Source organism: Ambystoma mexicanum, chromosome 2p (genome assembly GCF_040938575.1).
Source record: "Ambystoma mexicanum isolate Mex_15411 chromosome 2p, UKY_AmexF1_1, whole genome shotgun sequence".
Lineage (NCBI taxonomy): Eukaryota > Metazoa > Chordata > Amphibia > Caudata > Ambystomatidae > Ambystoma > Ambystoma mexicanum.
This window is the reverse complement of record NC_090923.1, coordinates 543,742,802-543,765,584: the sequence shown is the minus strand read 5'-3', so window position 1 is coordinate 543,765,584 and position 22,783 is coordinate 543,742,802. Positions and strand designations below refer to the sequence as shown.

Sequence of the window (22,783 nt, the reverse complement as noted above, 5' to 3'; positions counted from 1 at the left end):
GAAGACTGTGCAGAGACATCCAGGTTGGTGGTCTCCACAGAGGAGGAGCCCGCTACTGAGCCGCACATGGGGCCTGGTGGGGATAGTACCACTGGTGCGAGTGGTGCAGTCTAGGGCCAGGGTCAGGAGGCAGTAAAGGTCGCCGCGGAGGGGCCTGTGCATGTCGCTGACCTTGTGACTGCACCACCATGCACCAGCAGAGATGCCCAGGCCCGTCCGCAGGTAGGGGGGAGGCTCACGTCATCTGCCTCTCCACTACCTGCGGACGAGGAGTCCCATGCCCGTATGAGCTCTGTCCTGATTGGTGTCGCGTTGCGCACGCGTGTTATTCGTGATGACGTGCGTGCTTCCTGGGGGGGGGAGTACGCACGCCATCACGAAGAGCTGCGTGGCAATGTGGCACAGTTGAGAGGGGCCATGTTCGGTGGGTTCCTACATGTGTTGCGCACTCTGGCTGACCTCTCCTCCTCTGTGGAGACTATGCACCAGTCGTTCTCCATGCCGTCTTCCGGCCCAGATTCCACCAGGACCCCCTGTGGACCTGGCCTGACCAACACAGCCAGCTTGGTGGAGATCCCATCCCTGCCACAGTCGGGAGTCGGCGGTCCAGCAGGGGTGGACACCCCAACAACTGGAGACCAGCAGATGGAGGATGTGCAGGCATCATCGGACAGGGCACATGGACAGCAGCAGCAGCAGGCTCTAGGTGGGAGCAATGATGGCTCGGGGCCATCAACATCAGAGGGGCAGGCATCGGCCAGAGGGCAGGAGGACCCTGGAATGTGAGTGTCTTCCGTGTGGCTGCGGTTGGGCCAGCGGATAGATGCGGAGCACGGCGGTCGGAAGAGGCGCGGCTCACCATGGTCAGGGCGGAGTTCTCCATGCATCGGGCATTGAGGTGGGCTGAGTGCCTTGAGGCAGCTCGCAGGTAGTTGGAACAGGCCATGGATGCATCCCTACTAGACCTCGGGGCCAGGGCAGAGGCCCGCCTCCAGGAGATAGACATGGAGTTCGATGATGCCCTGGCTCACAGAGTGAGCCGCAAGACTTGCCCGCCGCCATTGTATATAGTTAGTTAGTGATAGGTTTCCTTTCTTTATTTTTTCCTTTTGGGACGCTTGGACAATGCCCTACGTTTTTGTATATAGTTGTAAATTAGGTAGGGTTTTTTATATAGGTTTCATTTCATTTGTTGGGCTCATGGACCCTTGTTGCAATATTTGTACATAGTTGGACAGTGGATTTTTTTACAAACATCATTTACCCTCACCATGGATCAATGGATTTTTGAATTTTGATTTCCTTTGGATTTACTTTGTTGGACAAGGATTTTTGACAAACTTTATTTTAGATTCATTTGGATTGTGTCATCATTATTATTTTTTTTTGGGACATGCCTTTTTTTCTTGTTTCTGATTATTTACATGCTTTGAAAGTGTTTTGATATTTTTGTGCACAATACATTTTGATTTCTTACTTCCATGTGTGGTATTTGCTCTTTGGTTTACTGCATGTCACAATGTGGGTTTAGACAATCACTCGCACCCAGTGTGTGACGGACATGTGTTGATGTGCATATTTGACTTTTGGTTAGTGACAAGTAATAGGCCTTTCAGTGTGGGGTGGATGGGAAACTTGGTTGTGTCTGAAGACTGGGGTGGCGTGCAGTGGGATTTTGTTGGACAGGAGGCCGATGAATGTGCATCTTTATGACATGTTGGGTGGGGACCTGAGTCGGAGCCTGCTGGCAGGTGCCCGTGAATGCTGGGTGGGTGGGGGTGCTCCGGGACATGAGTCGGGACCTGCTGGGAGGTGCCCGTCAATGCTGGGTGGATGGCGGTGCTGGGGGACATGAGTCGGGGCCTGACCCTCAATGGTGGGTGGGTGGGGGTGCTGGGGGACACGAGTCGGGGCTGACCCTCAATGCTGGGTGGGTGGGGGTGCTGGGGGACATGAGTTGGGCCTGAGCCTCAATGCTGGGTGGGTGGGGGTGCTGGGGGACATGAGTCGGGGCCTGCTGGCAGGTGCCCGGCAATGCTGGGTGGGCGGGGGTGCTGGGGGACATGAGTCGGGGCCTGCTGGCAGGTGCCCGGCAATGCTGGGTGGGTGAGGGTTCTGGGGGACATGAGTCGGGGCCTGCTGGCAGGTGCCCGGCAATGCTGGGTGGGTAGGGGTGCTGGGGGACATGCGTCGGGGCCTGCTGGCCGGTGCCCTGCAATTCTGGGTGGGTGTGGGTGCAGGGGGACATGCGTCAGTGCTCACTTGTGCGTGGTGACATGTGGGCTGGCTGGGGGGGCTTCGACAGGGTGGATGGGCTGCCTGTGGGGCATGGCCAGGGGTGCAGTGTGTTCCCCTGTGTTGTGGGCTGCCTGCAGGCCCTGAGGAGGGGGGAGAGGGCACACCTGGGAGGACACACACTGGCAATTCGTTGGGGCACCCCCGAAATACACATACACCGCTCGCACAGGGCCAATCGCGTGTGAATCTTCCCGCGCACCCCCGGAATACACGTACCTCGCTCGCACAAGGCCAATCGCGTGTGAAACTTCCCGCCACCCCCGGAAGACACGTACCCCACTCGCACAAGGCCAATTGCGTGTGAAACTTCCTGCGCACCCCCGAAATACGTGTATTCGGAGGGGTGCGCAGGGAGTTTTACAGACGTTTTTGTGGTTGGGGGGCTGTATGCTGGTCCACTGGCCTGTGCGCCATGTATGGGATTTGTGCACTGTTCATGGCGCACGGGGAGGGGTTGGGGCGTAACTGCCACTCTGCGCCACGGCTGGTTATGGATGTTAAAATCCATGAAAACGCTGTGCGCGGAAATGGATTTTGGCGCACACGGCTGGCGCAGACTGCCGCATGAGCACACTGAATTCTATGAATTACCTGCTTGATGTTCATACTGTTTATTAAACTTCATCACAGCCATATAATAGCTGATCAGGGCAACAGTTTGGACTACGATAGCTTCATGGTCTAGAATAAAGACAAATTCAGATTCTTTGTAGAAGATCAACTAGGGTTGTTAAAGTCCAGCCAACCACGGTAATGACCCACACCTGACGTATCGTCTGTCATGCCATACAGAAGATACGAAAATCCAGATAAAGCAAGCGTGCACAGTAGTGGAGACAACAATGGGTTACAGAGGGATCATTGAAGAGGCCTGTGAGTGAGGACACAAGGATGAGTGCACAAGATGCTGTACAGAGAGACACGTGTCAGACTAGGAGACTGATGGACGGGGCCATACAAGCGGACATGAGAAAGTACATGTGGAAAGCATGTAAAGGGGCTAGGAGCGGGTGCAGACAGAAACAGCGAGAGGGGGAACGGAATTCAAGGGAACGCATGATTACACTGCCAAATAGAGCCCTTGTACTCTGCACAATGATTGGACATGCAATATTCAAAGGCAGCCAATCAAGAAAAACGTCTGAGAATAACCCCATTTTATTAATGCAACATGTTGGTAATATGGAACATGAGCTTCAGATGGAGAATTATGGAGAAATGTCAGGCATCCAGAAGAAGGGGCGACCTAGAGCAGTCTAAATTACAAAGGAGCTATTGGATAACTTTTAAAGACTCAGAACGATGGCATACTGAAAATGATATTGAACGTAAAATGTTTGGAAAACATTTATGTAGGAAGGTTAGACAGTATAAAAGGGGTATAAGCAAGCAAACATTGTAGAGAACAAGGGTAAGGATAAACTCCCCAAACAAAAGATGGACGTCTATGCTGCCATAACTCTTGGTGCTGAAGAAAGTCACCAAGTTCTTGCCTTGTTAAAACACTTTAACATCGTGGGATAAATAAAATTGCAGCTATGTGGAAAAACCAGCAAGGTGAGTAGAAACCCCAAGACCATAATTATCATATTATATAATATGAATTGGGAGATCACAAGAAGTTGTGTGTAGGCTAAGTGTCAATCTGATTAATATATCCATAGGACCCACAAACAAAGTGGATGCTTTGCAAATGGGAGGCCTATTATAAATGGAAGATGTTATAAATTAGTAAGTGCAAGGAAACACCCTCTCCAATTTACAGATGGTGAGTAAACAGACACCGCAGCAGAACCACATTTCTTACAGGAAGTAATTACACAAACTAAATAAGAAATGGATAGGGACATGTGGGATGGCAAGCCTGCTGTTCCTTACAAACATGTTGAGTATATCTGAGAATAACCCTCAATATGAATGCATATTTAGTATAAACATTCAGAGCTGGACTAAAGAGCAGAACTAAAAACAGGCGAACAAACGGGAACCACAATTTTATAGATAGATATAAAACAACTTGGCAGAGTTCTGAAAATTCCAAAATCTTCTTCAGCAAGTCACTAAAAGTAAGGGGGACAACTTTATGGAGACAATTGGTCCTAATCATTTGTAGCAGGTATTTATGAATAATATAGAGTGGGAAGCAGATGGACGGGAAGAATAAATATAAGAAGAAATAATAACCGGAAAGAATACACAACAATGTTGCAGTATGGGAACAAGAAACCTGCAAAATACAACATACATCTATGACATTCATTTACAATGTAATTAATTGATGAGGGAGATTGAGGGGATCTCATACTGATATCAGCATTAAATCAACATTACACAATAATGCATCAAAAGTGCATGAGGTACTTTCAGACAGCAGTGTGCAATCTGTATGTTAATAATCATAATAGTCAAAAATGATTACTAAAACCTAAGGAAATTGACACAAATAGAATTTATATTGGACACCAAAGACCTGGACTTTTTTTTTTAACCAAACACGAAAACCATAAAAGAACTATAAACAGAAGAAAAGAAATGTCATGTAGGAGACGAGGAAGAGGGATCATTTTACAGAATAAAACCCACTAACCTGAGGGTCTCGTTGAAACACGTTTTGACAAACCATAAATTATCATTGAATCCCCAGGGTAGCAGTAGGTTTCAAATCTAAAAGCTGTGAGTTTTGAGCAGATGTGTGTTTGACATGCTACCTTTGTGGTACTGTTTTGCTGGGTTGCATTATTCTATCTTTCAAATGCTATGCTCTCTTAGGTTTTTGGTCTGCTACACTGTGTTCTGTTATGCAATGTTTGTCTGTTAGGATTTCTGTGTTTTGATTGCAAATTTAAATGCATGGTAACTTGAAAGTATGTTTTTGATGTGCACCTTCCTTGTAACATAACAGGGCAACCAAAATAAAAAAAGAACCTTTTCCTAATTTACAGGGATTTCCAAAAAGGATAAATATGCATTTGAGACATACAACTCCTCCTGAATGTTGTTATTGTATAGGTCTGTGTGTGGAGACAGGAAAGAGGGGACTGTCCACTCCAATGTCTTACCTTTGCAGTGCTTTTAGTGTGGGGTTACAGTATTATTATTTGTTAAGTCAAGTCATAGCTCTGCTCTGCTTTCCCATGCTATGCTCTCTTAGGCTTTGGTATGCTGCACAGTGTTCTGCTTCGCAATATTTGTCTATTAGGATCTTTGTTGCATTACCAAATCTAAATAAATGTTACCTTCAATGTATGCGTTCGATTTACATAGTCCTTTTGCTTTTATTCCATTTGCAGCACTCTTGTTTTAGCAGGACTCAGTTAATGAAAAGGGACTGGATGCCTGAAGTAGACCGTAAGTTGGTATCTAGGCGTGCATGCTGCCCTCTATTAACAGATCAAGGTAACTGCATCCCATGTCGAGAAGCCTGGGCAAGACTGGCTTCTGCAGATTAACTCCCAGATGGCCCCAGCCTCAGCCTATGAGCAGCCCTGCCACACACACCACTAGACCCAGCCTTATAACGTACCTAACAGGCTGCAAGAACCCCCAATACACCAAGTCCAGAGAAGGCAGAGTTCACAACCCACCCTCACTTAAAAATGGCCATAGTTCGGTCCAGCTTTCTAGTCTATAAAACCTGGCCTTCCATGGTCGTCTCGGGCCTATGGAACTAAGAAGAAGGCCTTTGTCCCGGTGTTTTTAGTCATGGTTTCAACATGCCTATGCTCACAATGACACACTGGCACTGAGGAAGGCATAAATGGCTGACCACTGCTGAGCCAAATACAGTGCTCATGTGCTTAAACATTTTGCACAAAGCTGAACTTGTGATAACCAGTAAATGTCTACTTTAATGGTTTATAGGCTGAGATGAACCAGCCATGTGTTCATATACATACAAATTACAGGTGGAACATTGGACTGCTCACCAGAATAACTAAGTAGGACCTCAGACACAGACAGGTATGCAAGACTCATTGTAAGAACACAGATGTAGGCTTGGTCGGTCCAGACCAAAATAAAACTATGAGATCTAAAAGTTCTGTTTTCCTGCATTTGCCATCTTATGAGATTCTTCAATTTCGCATTGTATAAATAGGACGTTATTATTCAGTTGGTTAGTACCATTAAGGATCAACCTGAATGATAGCATAGGGGATAATCTTACATTAGTACCCGGCAAGAGACAATCAGAATGCAACAAGCATTCTGATTGTCTCTCGCCGGGTCATTACCCGGCCGAGAATACTTCGATTCTCGGCCGGGATTCCAGCCGCCTTGTCCTCGGCAGGGGCGTGGCAGCCCCTCAGCCAATGAGGAGGCTCGAAGCGGGGCCATCCCTGCTCCGAGCCTCCCCACGACTGAGAAGCTGCCTTCGCCCCCCACCGGGAACTCGGGTAAGCTTTTTCTTTTTCCTTCCCTCCCTCCCTCCTCCCTACCCCACTTACCTTTTTGCTTCTGCATCCCCGCTGGGCAACGATAGCAGGCTCCAGCAGTGTGGAGACTCGGAGCGGGCCATCCCCGCTCCGTGCCTCCACACGGCTGGAGGCTTCCATCGTCCCCCAGCGGGGATGCAGGTACGTTTTTTTTTCCTTCCCCTCCCTCCCTTTCACCTTCCCAACCCCACTTACCTTCTGCTTCTTTTTTTTTTTTCGGGTATCGGGACGCGCTGGGAACACTTGTGTTCCCAGCGCGTGCGCTCCCGATGGCCGCCACGGACTCCGTTTTCCCTTTCCCGGTGACCATTTTTTTTTCATTTTTTATTATTTTTTTATTTTTTCTCTTTCGAAACACGGCGAAACAGAAAATAACATGCCATTAGCACCCCGATCCAACGGGCTGGGGTGGTAATGGCAATAAGACCCTCGGCGGCGGGCCAATACCGCCGCAGGTAATGCCCGGGGGCTTTGTTACGCTCGGGCCTATAACTACGGCCCCGGGCATTACCTGGGGCGGTATTGGGCCGCCACCTCGGGTCTTATTGCCACATTATTCCCACTTAACGAGACAGTAATACAATGTACTCCCCTTTTATCTCACTTATTCCTATTACATACCTCCACCCATAATTGATGCCCTGATAATGAACCACAGCCATCAAACATGACCTTTTCATTTCACAATCAACCTGTCCCTCTCATCATATCACCAGGCTATTGACATACCAGCAAAGCTCCTTCCTCCCCTCCAACTCTCCAACCGCATTCAAAAATCCACATAGTCTCGTCTTGACCAAGTTAAGGTCCAGGCCTGGCAGTTGTCCTGCAAGTACTAGTGCAGACCTTCTTAAAAACGATCATATATTGACAAGAAACCTGGTTGAAAGCTTCTGTCAGTCTATCTATGGGGTTCAAGAACTTCTTGAGCCTATCGCGCAACCAAATACTGTAAGATCATTAAATAACCATTATCCCTTGAATCTGCCTCACAAAGGTAATTTAGTCTGAATTAAATCATACATAATATCTGATTCAGAACTCACACAGCATCCAACCACATGGATTCACATGCATCCATATGATTACAATTATTCTCCTACCCTTGATGCCAGTTCATCACCAACAATCAGTCATTGTTCAGCTTCTTTCCCACCCTTTTATTGTGCCCTATTCTTCCTTTTCCTTCCACAGACTATGGTCGGGATACCGTAAGAGAGGAGAAATGCACACCATTTTCCAGACAAACCAGGCACTCCAACGCCTACAGTGGTAATTTTGCACCATATAAAATCCATACAAAATGGTCTATAGACATATAGACGCAACATAGAGATGAATTATCAGAATTAAATTATGGAAATTGTGTGAATCCAAAACTATTATACCAAAAAGATGCATTTATGAATCCGTTGTGACCACGTCACATGTAGGGGCTGTTTTTCAGGAGTGGGGTAACCATGGTGTCCAGGTACTACCAGCCTCTCCATGATGTAGGCCTCACAAGACACTACGCTCAGGATAGCCCCGGTCTCTGCGAATGGGCAGTCTCCCACCTTAGAAACTTTAAGGAAGTAGAATTATGTCATTGTGGATAGATGGCTGGGTGTGGGAGAGGCGGATGAAGAAGATGGGAAGTGTGAAGTGTTTATGAGTTTTTTCATGTATGGAGGTCCCCTTTTCTGATTCACTACCCACACCCATATATATTCCGCCCCAGGGTTTATAATGGTTCTTTCAATCATAATGGACTTTGTTGAGGGTTATACTTGTGAGTTACTTTATGAACTGGGTATGCGCCCCTGGGAAAATGCTGAGTAAGGATTTTCTAGTGCAGGGCAACTGCCTGCCATTTTGTGGATCAAACCAGTTTCAGCTGGTAAAAACAATGAGCTTCACATAGGGGCCAGGAATTGCCTCAGGGGGTGGAGGACCTACGTCCCTCACCGGAGGAGGATGAAACCAGACATTGTAAACATCGGTCATCATGCCCCAGAAATAAATTACCAAATGATATCCTGGGATCACGGAAATGGGGGATGGATTCATGTGGCAGTGCAAAGGCTTCCACTGCTATGTCGGAGGCAAGAGGTGCATGCCGGAAGGCCTACATATGACACTTCAAAAATATGGGGTTGAGCATCTTTTTTGAGGCATAAGGGCAGCTGGACTGGGGGGTGATCAGGTTAGTTGGGTCTGCTGGGGTTAGGATGGGATGCTAATCGTTTTTCTTGTAAGAATGTGATGCTAATAAACTTTGCCCCCTCTGAGTGTTAATATAGCTGCTTTTTCATTATGTCCATAGATAGGACTTGGACCAGTTGCGCAATGCAGTATAGCATCGGACGTTGAGGCGCCTCCTGCTGAAGTTCCATCACATGCCTTGACAATAAGGTCCCTGATGAAAATTCCACAGGGGTTTTCAAGGAGACGACGTAAGGTTGATGCACATGCATGCAGAGGCACACAGGAGAACCGGGTTTCTTTTTTTTATTAAAGAGATGGCTGGGCAAAAGGGGATATGCAGAAATGGGATGGAGATTCTAGGTTGGGCAAGTTGTGTTGCTTATTGTTTCTACCCCTTTCATAGTGATGGTTCTAGTGATTGGTTATTATTTCTGCCCTGGAATAGATGTGGTAAAATACTGGGACTGATGAACTAGTTACGCTGTTTTTGATATATGTCTGATGTTTCGTCTGGAATGCATTCACGTTCTGGAAAGAAAAAGTATCTGTAGGAAACCTCTCCATATTATCTGTATTTGTGTCGCCTGGTTTAGATGAATGAACCATAAAAAAGGTAACTTGTATTTGAAATACTGAAGCATGATTAAATAGGGACAGACTAATGTCTGCAGGTTGAGTGCCCCATAACCCTATCAAGACCCCTCCACCGAGTCTCCAGTTATCAATCAACCTCCCTTCTCACGACCGCAAAGGAGTGGAGTGAATGATACAGACAGGGCAACGGGCAATTGGAAACTGGCAGAGCTTTAAATTGAGTGACAGAAACGGTCAGAGAACAATAGAAACAGGCAGAAGATCTCCCAAAGGTGTCTCCCGCCCACTATATGTTTACCCATTTTAATAGTGCTATGCAATGTTCCATCTAAGCTGTATGCATGTGCGCTTGCCCAGCTTCCTTCTGGGTGCCACTCAGAAGAATTTTAGCAGCGCACACGGACAATTCCAACCTTCTCAATTATTAACACGGTACAAGCCATAGCAGTTACCTGACATTTGCTTTCCCGCAAAACAAGCTAGATTGTACTAACTAGTGTTGATATTCTGGGGTAGCCTATTTACATTACTCTACTATGCAAGCGTGAGCTTAAAAACCTAAAAAAGAAAATACACCCTCAAACAAGTATGAAAAAGTGGCTCCTTAAAAATAACATTTTACTAAAATATCCCTGCACAGATTAATGAAATAATCTTCCCTCCCCACCCATGACTACTATACTTCACTCTACCACACTTGTATGTTATGGCTAACTTCCACCCATGTCCACATATAAATATTACTGGACAATCTTGAATCTGCCTACCTTGGATCTACGAAAGGTTACCAGAATTGTACCTACATCCACCTGTCTTAGGTTTGTTGTAATATGAATAACATTCAAGCATCAGAATTTCAATTACTCATTGTCCTTAGCAAAACCATCATCCATAGCATGTAAATAAAATGCCAGCTCAAATATCGAATACTTACTAAATGCAAGCAGGCTCCACGGATGTGCAACCTCATCCCATGCTTCCTACCCTTTTGTACATTTGTTACAAAAGCGTTTTGAAGCGGTACCTTTGCACAATATAAAACTCAGATACTAATTTGCCTTTTAAGGATTTTGAGTAGGCAAGTGTCATGCTCAGTGTCTCCTAGTTTAGCATTGCTATCATTGCCCTTTTTTTTTTATTAGTTACAGTTGGTAAACCAACTTTTCAAATATTCAATGGTATACTTGCATATAATACATTAATACAAACTACAAATTCCAAAGAAACAGAGCATAAAACATAACAAAATATTTGACAATTCGACAATTATCATAGATAAGTAATAAGATATCTTTCCTACCGAGACACTGTTCACACTTTTCAGTTTCAAGTGTCAAGTGCCGCATTTAAGGTATGATTTCGCCACTTTCTCGACATGACGTTTTTAGATGAAAACAGATTTTGGGCTAAAACTTTCAGGAAGGTGGGTTTCTCCAATCCTTCCAACAATTTTCACAAGAGGGCACACTACTTCCATAACACTTGAGAGTACAGGGATACTAAGCCCAATTCAAACCGCAAGATCGCCAAAGGAGTTCCAGGCGATAGTGATAGGACTGCTTTCCAATATTTTGCTTCTAAACTGTCCCAAAAACTACGGCCCTGTGAAACGAAGGCCTCTACTCCATTCAGAAGAATCGGTATTACCTTTGACTTATAAAAAGATACAATGTGTTTCAGTGAAAACTTCCCGAATTTTCTCAGGAGTATCTTCGATTGTGATATGAAAGCACTCAACTTAGATTTAATTTCACAAGTCAGCATGCTTAATGTTTTCTTATGTTCGATATAGACTCCAAGGTACTTATATTTCAAAACCACGGAAAGTTCACACTGTTGAAGAAACCATCTTGGATGATGTTTTTTAGAGATGTTATTATTGCAAATTAAAATTTGCGATTTGGTGGTATTGATAATCAAATTATTTACCAATATATATTACCATAGGTTCCTAATTGTTTCAACATATTTTGCAGGCCAATAGGTGTTTAAGACAGCAGGACCAAATCCTCCGCATATAATAGATATGCAATCTTTTGGCGGCCAATGCGAGGTGCATCAGCAATGCAGTTCATTAGAGCAGGGCCCAGATCGAGAATGAAAAAATTAAACAGAAAAGACGCAAGGGCACAGCCCTGCTTCACCCCTCTATGTGTGAGAATTGGCGGTGACAATTTGCCTTCCAAATTCAATTTCACTCGCATAGATGTATTCGAGTGCAATAACATCACCAAATTTGTTAGTGATGGGGGACATTGATGTCGCCTAAGTTTGACTACGAGCATTGATCTATCTATTGAATAGAAGACGGATTTGAAGTCAATAAAACCTAGGTATAACGGGAATCCACCATCGACTTGTTCAGATTGAATCATTGACAGGGCCATGATGTTTGGAATAGTGCCCATGCCTTTTACAAATCCAGACTGTGGGTCCTTTAGTCGTCTTTCATCCACCCACTTATTGAGCTCTTTAAGTATAATTCTACAAAATACTTTACCAGGAGCGTCCAATAGTGAGATTGGACGATAGCTCATAGGTATTTGGCGATTGCCCTTTTTATAAATAGGAACTGTAATTGCTTCAGTCCAAGACTTTGGCAATTTTTAGTGTTGATTTATGGCAGAGAATATTGCCCTATAGGTGGAGAGCAAGATTGCATTATCATTTACTTGGCCTGCAAGGGATAATCGGTATCGACTAGGCCTGGCATTACTCGTACATGGTATTAGAGCAGTCAGACAGCTAGAATGCTTTTTCCACAATCTGTATCCTTTCCATGTTTTCAGAATTGCATTGGGAAGAAGACCATAACAAATGATATGGTAACTCACTGCTATACAAAAGCACTTTATAATATCCAATAAATAATCCTACCGAACAATGTTAGGGTAGGTTATGTTGTAATGAATCTTGCACTGCAACATAATTGTGTACATGCAGCATTGTAACATTTTGTTAACCTGCACCTAATACCATGGTGAGGTTTTAAACATGTTTTGCTTGCAAAGTATTGTGGGTATGTGAGTGTTCTACTGCTACAATTCCTCATTGTTTACAGAGCCTTGTCAACCAGGAGCCAGGGTGATGTACGGGCGGTGGTGGGGGAGGGATTGAGAGGGAGGGCACAGGAGGCTGAAGAAGAAATCAGCAATTTGCAAAAACTAACAAGCCGATTCATGGAATAATTAGCGCGGCGCAAGTGGCCAAAAACGTGCGAATCGCAGTGGAATAGCGAAAATCGCAGTGGAATAGCGAAAATCGCACGAAAAGCAGCGCACATCGATTCATGGAAGGCCGTGCGCGAGAAAACCATCGGACGTGCGATAAGAAAGTGCGCGGCGCACGTTGGCGCACAGGCCATCTAACGGCGTGCGCCAGGCCACAGCGAAAATCGCACAGTCCACAGCGAAAATCGCACATAGCGCGGCGCACGCAACAAAAGTAGGCGGAACACGGGGCGTAACACTCGGAATGGGGAACAACTTGCAAAAATGTGGGCGTCACGGGGGAAGCACAGGGTAAAAGTGCGCGGAACGCCCACACGCTCGCCTACAACACGTATTCATGGAATAGAATAGGGCAAAAAAGCGCACGCTCAAACCAGCGCACAGGCACAAACACGACCGCCACAAGAAAGCAGGCGGTAGCGTCTCTGCGCCTGGAAGAAATGTGCGCTAAAAGGTGCGCCAACAAATAGCACCTATATACAGCCATGATGAATGTCCAATACTGTGGCCCTCCAGGATAAATGACGTACAAAGGGGTACCCACAAACACAGACACGCGCTGAGAGAAAAAATAAACGTGTGCGTGTATACCGGGGTGCGCGGGAAGTTGCACACGCGATATGGCCGGGTACGTGGATTTCAGGGGTGCGCAGGAAGTTCCACACGCGATATGGCCGGGTACGTGGATTTCAGGGGTGCGCGGGAAGTACCACACGCGATTAGTCAGGGTACGTGGATTTCAGGGGTGTGCGGGAAGTCCCACACGCGATTAGGCAGGGTACGTGGATTGCAGGGTTGCGCGGGAAGTTCCACACGCGATATGGCCGGGTACGTGGATTTCAGGGGTGCGCGGGAAGTACCACACGCGATTAGTCAGGGTACGTGGATTTCAGGGGTGCGCGGGAAGTCCCACACGCGATTAGGCAGGGTACGTGGATTGCAGGGTTGCGCGGGAAGTTACACACGCGATATGGCCGTGTACGTGGATTTCTGGGCTGCGCGGGAAGTTCCACACGCGACATGGCCGTGTACGTGGATTTCAGGGGTGCGCGGGAAGTTCCACACGCGATTAGGCAGTGTACGTGGATTTCAGGGGTGCGCGGGAAGTTCCACACGCGTTTAGGCAGGGTACGTGGATTTCAGGGGTGCGCGGGAAGTTCCACACGCGATTAGGCAGGGTACGTGGATTTCAGGGGTGCGCGGGAAGTTCCACACGCGATTAGGCAGGGTACGTGGATTTCAGGGGTGCGCGGGAAGTTCCACACGCGATTAGGCAGGGTACGTGGATTTCAGGGGTGCGCGGGAAGTTCCACACGCGATATGGCCGTGTACGTGGATTTCAGGGTTGCGCGGGAAGTTCCACACGCGATATGGCCGGGTACGTGGATTTCAGGGTTGCGCGGGAAGTTCCACACGTGATATGGCCGTGTACGTGGATTTCAGGGTTGCGCGGGAAGTTCCACACGCGGTATGGCCGGGTACGTGGATTTCAGGGTTGCGCGGGAAGTTCCACACGCGATATGGCCGGGTACGTGGATATCAGGGGTGCGCGGGAAGTTCCACACGCGATTAGTCAGGGTACGTGGATTGCAGTGGTGCGCGGGAAGTTCCACACGCGATATGGCCGGGTACGTGGATTTCAGGGGTGCGCGGGAAGTTCCACACGCGATATGGCCGGGTACGTGGATATCAGGGGTGCGCGGGAAGTTCCACACGCGATTAGTCAGGGTACGTGGATTGCAGGGGTGCGCGGGAAGTTCCACACGCGATTTGGCTGTGTGCTCCCAGGCATTACCTGTACACCCTCCACGGCCCCTGCAGGCAGCACACACCACAGGGGACTACCCTGCACACCTGCTCATGTCTCCCACCACCCCCACCCCCCAGCAGTGCAGGGGCACCCTCCACCAGGCCCCCACCCATGTCTCCCACCACCCCCACCCTCCCGCCACCAGGGGTACCCTCCACCAGGCCCCCACCCATGTCTCCCACCACCCCCACCCCCCAGCAGTGCAGAGGCACCCTCCACCAGGCCCCCACTCATGTCTCCCACCACCCCCACCCCCCCGCCACCAGGGGCAGCCTCCACCAGGCCCCCACCCATGTCTCCCACCACCCCCACCCCCCAGCAGTGCAGGGGCACCCACTACCAGGCCCCCACCCATGTCTCCCACCACCCCCACCCTCCCGCCACCAGGGGTACCCTCCACCCGGCCCCCACCCATGTCTCCCACCACCCCCAACCCCCAGCAGTGCAGGGGCACCCTCCACCAGGCCCCCACCCATGTCTCCCACCACCCCCACCCTCCCGCCACCAGGGGTACCCTCCACCAGGCCCCCACCCATGTCTCCCACCACCCCCACCCCCCAGCAGTGCAGGGGCACCCTCCACCAGGCCCCCACTCATGTCTCCCACCACCCCCACCCCCCCGCCACCAGGGGCAGCCTCCACCAGGCCCCCACCCATGTCTCCCACCACCCCCACCACCCAGCAGTGCAGGGGCACCCACTACCAGGCCCCCACCCATGTCTCCCACCACCCCCACCCTCCCGCCACCAGGGGTACCCTCCACCAGGCCCCCACCCATGTCTCCCACCACCCCCACCCCCCAGCAGTGCAGGGGCACCCTCCACCAGGCCCCCACTCATGTCTCCCACCACCCCCACCCCCCCGCCACCAGGGGCAGCCTCCACCAGGCCCCCACCCATGTCTCCCACCACCCCCACCCCCCAGCAGTGCAGGGGCACCCACTACCAGGCCCCCACCCTTGTCTCCCACCACCCCCACCCTCCCGCCACCAGGGGTACCCTCCACCAGGCCCCCACCCATGTCTCCCACCACCCCCACCCCCCGCCACCAGGGGCAGCCTCCACCAGGCCCCCACCCATGTCTCCCACCACCCCCACCCCCCCGCCACCAGGGGCAGCCTCCACCAGGCCCCCACCCATGTCTCCCACCACCCCCACCCCCCAGCAGTGCAGGGGCACCCACTACCAGGCCCCCACCCATGTCTCCCACCACCCCCACCCTCCCGCCACCAGGGGTACCCTCCACCAGGCCCCCACCCATGTCTCCCACCACCCCCACCCCCCCGCCACCAGGGGCAGCCTCCACCAGGCCCCCACCCATGTCTCCCACCACCCCCACCCCCCCGCCACCAGGGGCAGCCTCCACCCGGCCCCCACCCATGTCTCCCACCACCCCCAACCCCCAGCACTGTGGGGAACCTGCCAGCAGGCCCCCACCCATGTCCAACCCATGTCTCCCACCACCCCCACCCCCCAGCAGTGCAGGGGCAGCCTCCACCAGGCCCCCACTCATGCCCCCTATCACCCCCACCCCCCAGCAGTGCAGGGGCAGCCTCCACCAGGCCCCCACTCATGTCTCCCACCACCCCCACCCCCCCGCCACCAGGGGCAGCCTCCACCAGGCCCCCACCCATGTCTCCCACCACCCCCACCCCCCCGCCACCAGGGGCAGCCTCCACCAGGCCCCCACCCATGTCTCCCACCACCCCCACCCCCCAGCAGTGCAGGGGCACCCACTACCAGGCCCCCACCCATGTCTCCCACCACCCCCACCCTCCCGCCACCAGGGGCAGCCTCCACCAGGCCCCCACCCATGTCTCCCACCACCCCCAACCCCCAGCACTGTGGGGAACCTGCCAGCAGGCCCCCACACATGTCCCCCTGGCCCCAGGTCCTGACGATACACAATCATGGCAGTAATGGCCAGCATACCCAGCACAAACACCCAGGCAAGGATTGCATCCACCCACATAGTGAATGCAATCACATGACACAACCCCAATGGCAAGTATGCAAAAGAACACATGTCCGTCACACACACATACACAAAGGGTGCAAGTGAATGTCAAAATCCATATCATGACATGTAAGAAACCAATGAGAAAATAACACAAGTGTAAGAAAATATAAAAAATGTATTAAATAACAAAAATAAGTTAACTTTTCAAACATACAACTATGTGGCTAAGTAAAGAAATGGTCCATGTCCGAGAACAAAAGTGATAAACAAGAAAACAAAGGAATGAAAAAAAAAAAATAATTGTCCAAAGCAATATCATGTAGTAGGAAATTAAAGAAAAACCATTACGTCATGGTGAAAACAATAAGAAATTTAAAAAATGTATCTCCCAAAAAAACAAACTATATACAGGAATGTACCAGGGTCCATGAGCCCAACAACATAAATGAAACCTACTACTAACTAATGAAAAATATATGTACAAAAAAGTGGCCATTGTCCGAGCGGTCCAAAATAATAAAAAAAAATAAAGGAAACCTAGCACTAACTAACTAAATAACTATATACAAAGGCAGCGGGCAAGTCCTGCGGCTCACTTGGTGATGTTGCTGGCCAGGGCATCATCGAACTCCATGTCGATGTCCTGGAGGCGGGACTCTGTCCTGGCCCCGAGGTCTCGCAGGGACAACCCCATGTCCACCTCAAACTCCCTGCGAGCTTCCTCGAGGCACTCAGCCCGCCTCAATGCCCGACGCATGGAGAACTCCGCCCTGACCATGGCGAGCCGCTCCTCTTCTGCCCGCTGCCGCTCCGCACCTATCCGCTGGCCAAACTCCTCCCACACGGAAGACACCACCATCCCAGGGTTGCCCTGCCCTCCGGCCGATGCCTGCCCCTCTGCTCTTGATGGCCCCGAGCCATGATGCCTCCCACGTCGAGCCCGCTGCTGCCTCCGACGCCACTGCCTCTGCCAGCACGACGGCATCCAGGCTGATGGAAACCACCGACGCCGTTGTGCACGTGCCCTGCCCGATGATGCCGTCACATCTTCCATCTGCTGGGGTCCACTTGCTGTGTTGTCCACCCCTGCTGGACCTCCGACTCCCAACTGTGGCAGGGATGGGATCCCCACCGAGCTGGCTGCATTGGTTGGGGCAGGTCCACAGGGGGCCCTGGTGGGATCTGGGCCGGAAGACGGCAAGGAGAACGACCGGTGGATAGCCTGCACAGAGGAGGAGAGGGCCGTCAGATTGGCCAACACATGCAGGAAACCCCCGAACATGGCCGATCCCAATTGGGCCACGTCGGCACGGTGCACTTCGTGATGACGTGCGTGCTCCTCCCGGGAAGCACGCACGGCATCACGAATCACAGCCGTGCGCATCGCGACCCCAATCAGGACCTTCTCCACGCGGCCAGGGGTTCCCACGTCCGCAGGTGGAGGGGAGTCAGGTGACATGGACATCCCCTCTACCTGCGGACGGGCCTGGGACGGGGCATCCCTGCTGGTGCATGGTGGTGCACTCACAGGGTCAGGGACAGCGACATGCACAGGCCCCTCCACGGTGACCTGTGCTGCCTCCTGGCCCTGGCCCTGGACTGCAACACTTGCACCAGCAGGGATGCTCCCACCAGGCCCCATGTGTGCACCAGTGTCGGCCTCCTCCTCCTCTGTGCAAACCACCAACCTGGATGGCTCCTCACCGTCTCCCGCCGTAGCAGGCCCCTGTGGGGGCTCACCCACCCCTTCCGCTGCAGCCGTGGGGGCATCCCCGCCGCCTTGCTCCACAGCGCCGTCTCCGCCCTCTTCTTCACTAGCCGCTGCGTAGAGGGAGACAAAGGACACAAGCATCAGGCTACTGTACAATGGTCCCCTAGACAGGAAGCAATAGCAGATGAGCACCACTGTCAAAGTACACTTCCATCATGTCCCTCCACAACACATGGGTCAGTCCAGGCAAAACACACACAGTAACAGGCATGGTGCATGACATGGACATTTCCATGCATGTCCAATGGACTATTGAAACATTCAATGATATGTAACTCACATGCATCATGGCTCATGCATATCACATGCACACACTTCACCTCAGTCACATCCATCTGGCCCCAAACACACCAAACACAGGGGAAACAAGGGTAAGTTGGGTGCGTCACTGAATCTGTGCATTGTCACACACATGTGTCATGCATCAATGGCATGCACAAGTCACAGACACACAGGTCAGGCACACAGACATGGCTACCATATATGTACCTGGCATCAGCACCCATCCTTCACCCCCATCCATGTCCAGGTACAGAGACTGGCATGCTCTCATGTCCAAAATCTGCATAGGGCTCCCCATGCCGCATTTCAACACATGCAACAACCATGTGGGTCACACATCACTGGTCGCACATGCATTACCATGATGTCCCTGCACACATACATGCATACATGGCCCATGGCACACATACAGGCAAGTATCATAGAACCAGCACACCGCAACATGCCCTGTCTCACACAGGAATGCTTGGACACTTACCGCACAACTCCAGACGAGGCGCCGGGCCTTCACAAGGGTCCTGGACCTCAAGTCCTCCCAGCGCTTCTTGATCTTCTGGACGTTGCGGGTTGCCACCCCCTCCGCGTTGATGGCAACCACACAGTCGGCCCAGATCCTCTCCCGTCCTTCCTTGCTGGCGCGGGACGATCCAAAGAGGGCATCATACTGCCCCAGGACATGCTCCACCAGGACACCAACTTCGGTGGCAGTGAAGCTGGTGCCCCTCTGCCCCTCTGGCCTGGGGTTGCCACTGGTGCCAGATGTGGAAGTGCCCGACATGGCAACCCCAGAGGCAGGTGTGGGTGGGCAACTGGGTCCTGGGGCTGGGCTGTGGAGCGATGTAATCCCAGTCGGGAGTCTTCAGTTCCAGCAGGGGTGGACACAGCAACTGGATCCCTGCAGATGGCTGATGTGCAGGCACCAAATGGCAGGGCACGGTGGCAGCAGGCAGGCAGGCAGCAGCAGATGGCACGTGGGAGGCTGCTCGGGGCACTGGGGGGCAGTAACTCGGCCTTCTGGGCAGGAGCGTGGTCTTCCGTGTGTTTTCGGGTGGCCAGCTTGATACGGAGTGATTTGGCACGTGAAATTCCTGCACGTCAGCGTGAAATCCGAGGAAAGGCCCTTAGCGCGTAAGCGCGTCAGCACGCATACGCGATTCTATTGGACCAGAGTCCCTCAGCGCGTAAGCGCGTCTGACGTGACCCGCACGGGTGTTCCCCACTCAGCACGTGATGACGGAGCACACGTGGAAATACTGCACGTCAGAGTGTCATCGCGTGTAATTGGACAAAAGTGCGCGTACACGCGATTGGCCTATGTACGTGTATTTCAGGGGTGCGTCATCGCGTGTAATTGGACAAAAGTGCGCGTACACGCGATTGGCCTATGTACGTGTATTTCAGGGGTGCGTCATCGCGTGTAATTGGACAAAAGTGCGCGTACACGCGATTGGCCTATGTACGTGTATTTCAGGGGTGCGCAGGCACTTACACACGCAAGTACGTCAGCGCACTTGATCCCGTGCTGCGTGGGAATTTCCACACGCTATTGGACTGGGAACTAGATTCCAGGGGTGCGCGGGTCACACGCTCGCCTAGAACACGCGCAAAGCATTAATTTGCGCACTTTTCAAATAACAAGCCAGATGCCAGGATGAACATACCGTTCCTAGCAGCAGTGGCAGTGGGCTACCAAAGGAGGAGGAGGAGGAGAGTCAGGGCCAGAATATTCACACCCAGAACCAGCCTTTTCGGGATGCCTGATGACCAGGTGTATGGAAGGTACAGGTTTCCACCACACATAATACTGGACCTGGTGAGTGAGTGGGAGGATGACCTCACATCACCCACCCTGTGCTCCCAAGCACTCAGCCCCCTGGAGAAGGTCCTCAATGTACTGCACTTCTTAGCCACTGGATCATTTCAGCGGACAAGTGCCATAGTGGGTGGGGTGTCACAGGCCACCCAGTCACGCTGCCTACACCAGGTCTTGGACATCATCACTGCACGCCCATCAGTCCGCAGGCACATATACCTGCCCAGAACACCTGCTGAAAGGCATGCTGCCGCCCTGGATTTTTACGGTGTGGCACGATTCCCCAAAGTGCTAGGTGCCATCGACTGCACCCATGTGGCTCTACGTCCCCCCAGGGCATCTGAGCACATCTATAGGAACCGCAAGCACTGGCATTCCATCAACGTGCAGGTAGTATGTAATGCCAAGGGAATCATCACCTCAGTATATGCCAACTATCCTGGGTCCACCCACGACAGCTTCATTTACCGAATGTCCACCCTATGCCGGGACATAGATGCTGGGCGGCATGGCGATACATGGCTTCTTGGTGAGTATGTATGCCACTGCACATGCATGCATGTTGGATACTGAGCAAGGTCACAACCCCACCAATGATACCAATCACCACCTCCACAGGGGACAGTGCCTACCCTCTCAGCCCCCACATGATGACGCCAATTCGGAACCCCACCACGCCACCCGAGGTAAGATATAACACAGCCCACATTACAACCCGGGGCATAGTGGAGCGCACATTCGGAGTGCTAAAGTCACGCTTTCGCTCCCTTGACCGTTCTGGCGGGCAGCTGTTATACGCTCCCCCAGTAGTGTGCAGGATCATAGTGGCAGCATGTGTCCTGCACAACGTTGCAACACGCCGGGGCCTGCCCGTGGACATGGTGGTGGCCCCACATCCCCAACCACATGCACAGCCGCTGCGCATGGGAGGGGAAAGGGCACGAGGGGAGGCAACCCGTACACAGCTAGTGGCTAATTACTTCACATAGTATACACTCCCCTGTGGAGTGCACACTGGCCTGGCACATTCCATATGACAATCAATGATGACTCAACCTGACACTGATCCTGGATGTCTGGAGATTCAACCGTGAAAAGCATATCAGCCTGAGATTGTTCACCTGGAAGTGTTACAATGTGTGCATCCCTACCCACACACAACACCAATGCAGTTTTGTGAAGAAACACATTCAAGCAGCCAAAATGAATACCCACTGGCTAAATGCAACAAGAGGACAGTGCCATGTCACCCAACCCATCCCCAGCACCGCCACACAACACACCGTGCCATGTCATGCTATGTGCAGGTAAACAAAGTAATCCCCACAACATGACAAGTGTTGCGATGTACAGTGTCCCCAATTGAAACTTCCTACACCTGAAATGCTCACTGTAATGCAGGACAAACAACAAACTTGAGCACGTACTACCATTAAGATGACTTCAGTAATGTAATAGATCAGTTGTCTCACCACCTGGATATGCCTGCACTCCCACCACTTCCAACTGAACAGTGTTGGTGCCATGTAGAGTTGTAGGTGCACTGCTGCCAACAAGGACCCCATCTCCAGACTAGAGGGCCTTGTGTAGACATGAGGAAGGGACCTGCAAATTGGGAGGCAGACACAGATGATGAGTTACACATCAATGCAACATGCAGTGTACAACACAACAGCAATATGCACTAGGAATGTATACACAGTATTGACTAGACTACCCACACATGTAGTGGGAGTCCAATGTCACCATGTACTTCAATGTCACTTGGGCACACCCTTTGCAAGCCCATGGAAACGGGAAGCAGGAGGGGTGTGTGTGACTCAAACCCAGGCATCTGAACCTAATACATGACAAGCCTGCATGTGCCCAGCCACAATGCAGCGTATGCCCACAGGAACCACGGAAGCCAACAAATTGTCCCAAAAAAATTTGGGAAAAATATAAAAATAAAAATTAAAAAAAAAAATTTAAAAAAAAAAAATGGCCATTAAAGGGCCCGGGGGGGTTGGGGAGGCCACCCAGGAGGTCCGAGGTCAGGGTGCACACCAGAAACCACCTGTGTGGATCCTGGGAAAAAAAAACACCTCCATGGGCTCATGGCCCACACGGCTACCCTATTGTGGGAGTATCACTGCTGTCGCTATTGTCACCCTGTGCAGCTGCATCCGGAGGTGGTTGCACTATGGGAGGCAGCCCACGCAAGGCCCTACTCTGTTCCTCCATGGCTGCAAGCATGCGGGTGTGGTAGGTCTCGTTCTGGAGGATGAGTGTGCGGAGGTCCCCATGCAACAACTCACGGGATGCCCGGACCTCCGCCCTCGTTGCTTGCATCTCAGCTGAGAGCGTACGGGTGAGACGCTCCAGCTGCTGTTTGTCCTTTGGTGTGTTGAAGCCTCTAGCTCAACA

At 51.0% G+C, this 22,783-nt stretch overlaps 1 protein-coding gene across 5 annotated transcripts in view; it reads right to left on the bottom strand.

The window, feature by feature from the left end:
• Positions 1-22,783, bottom strand: part of LOC138566537 (calpain-1 catalytic subunit-like) — an 845,562-nt gene that overhangs the window by 493,340 nt on the left and 329,439 nt on the right. The gene's annotated exons all lie outside the window — the stretch shown is intronic.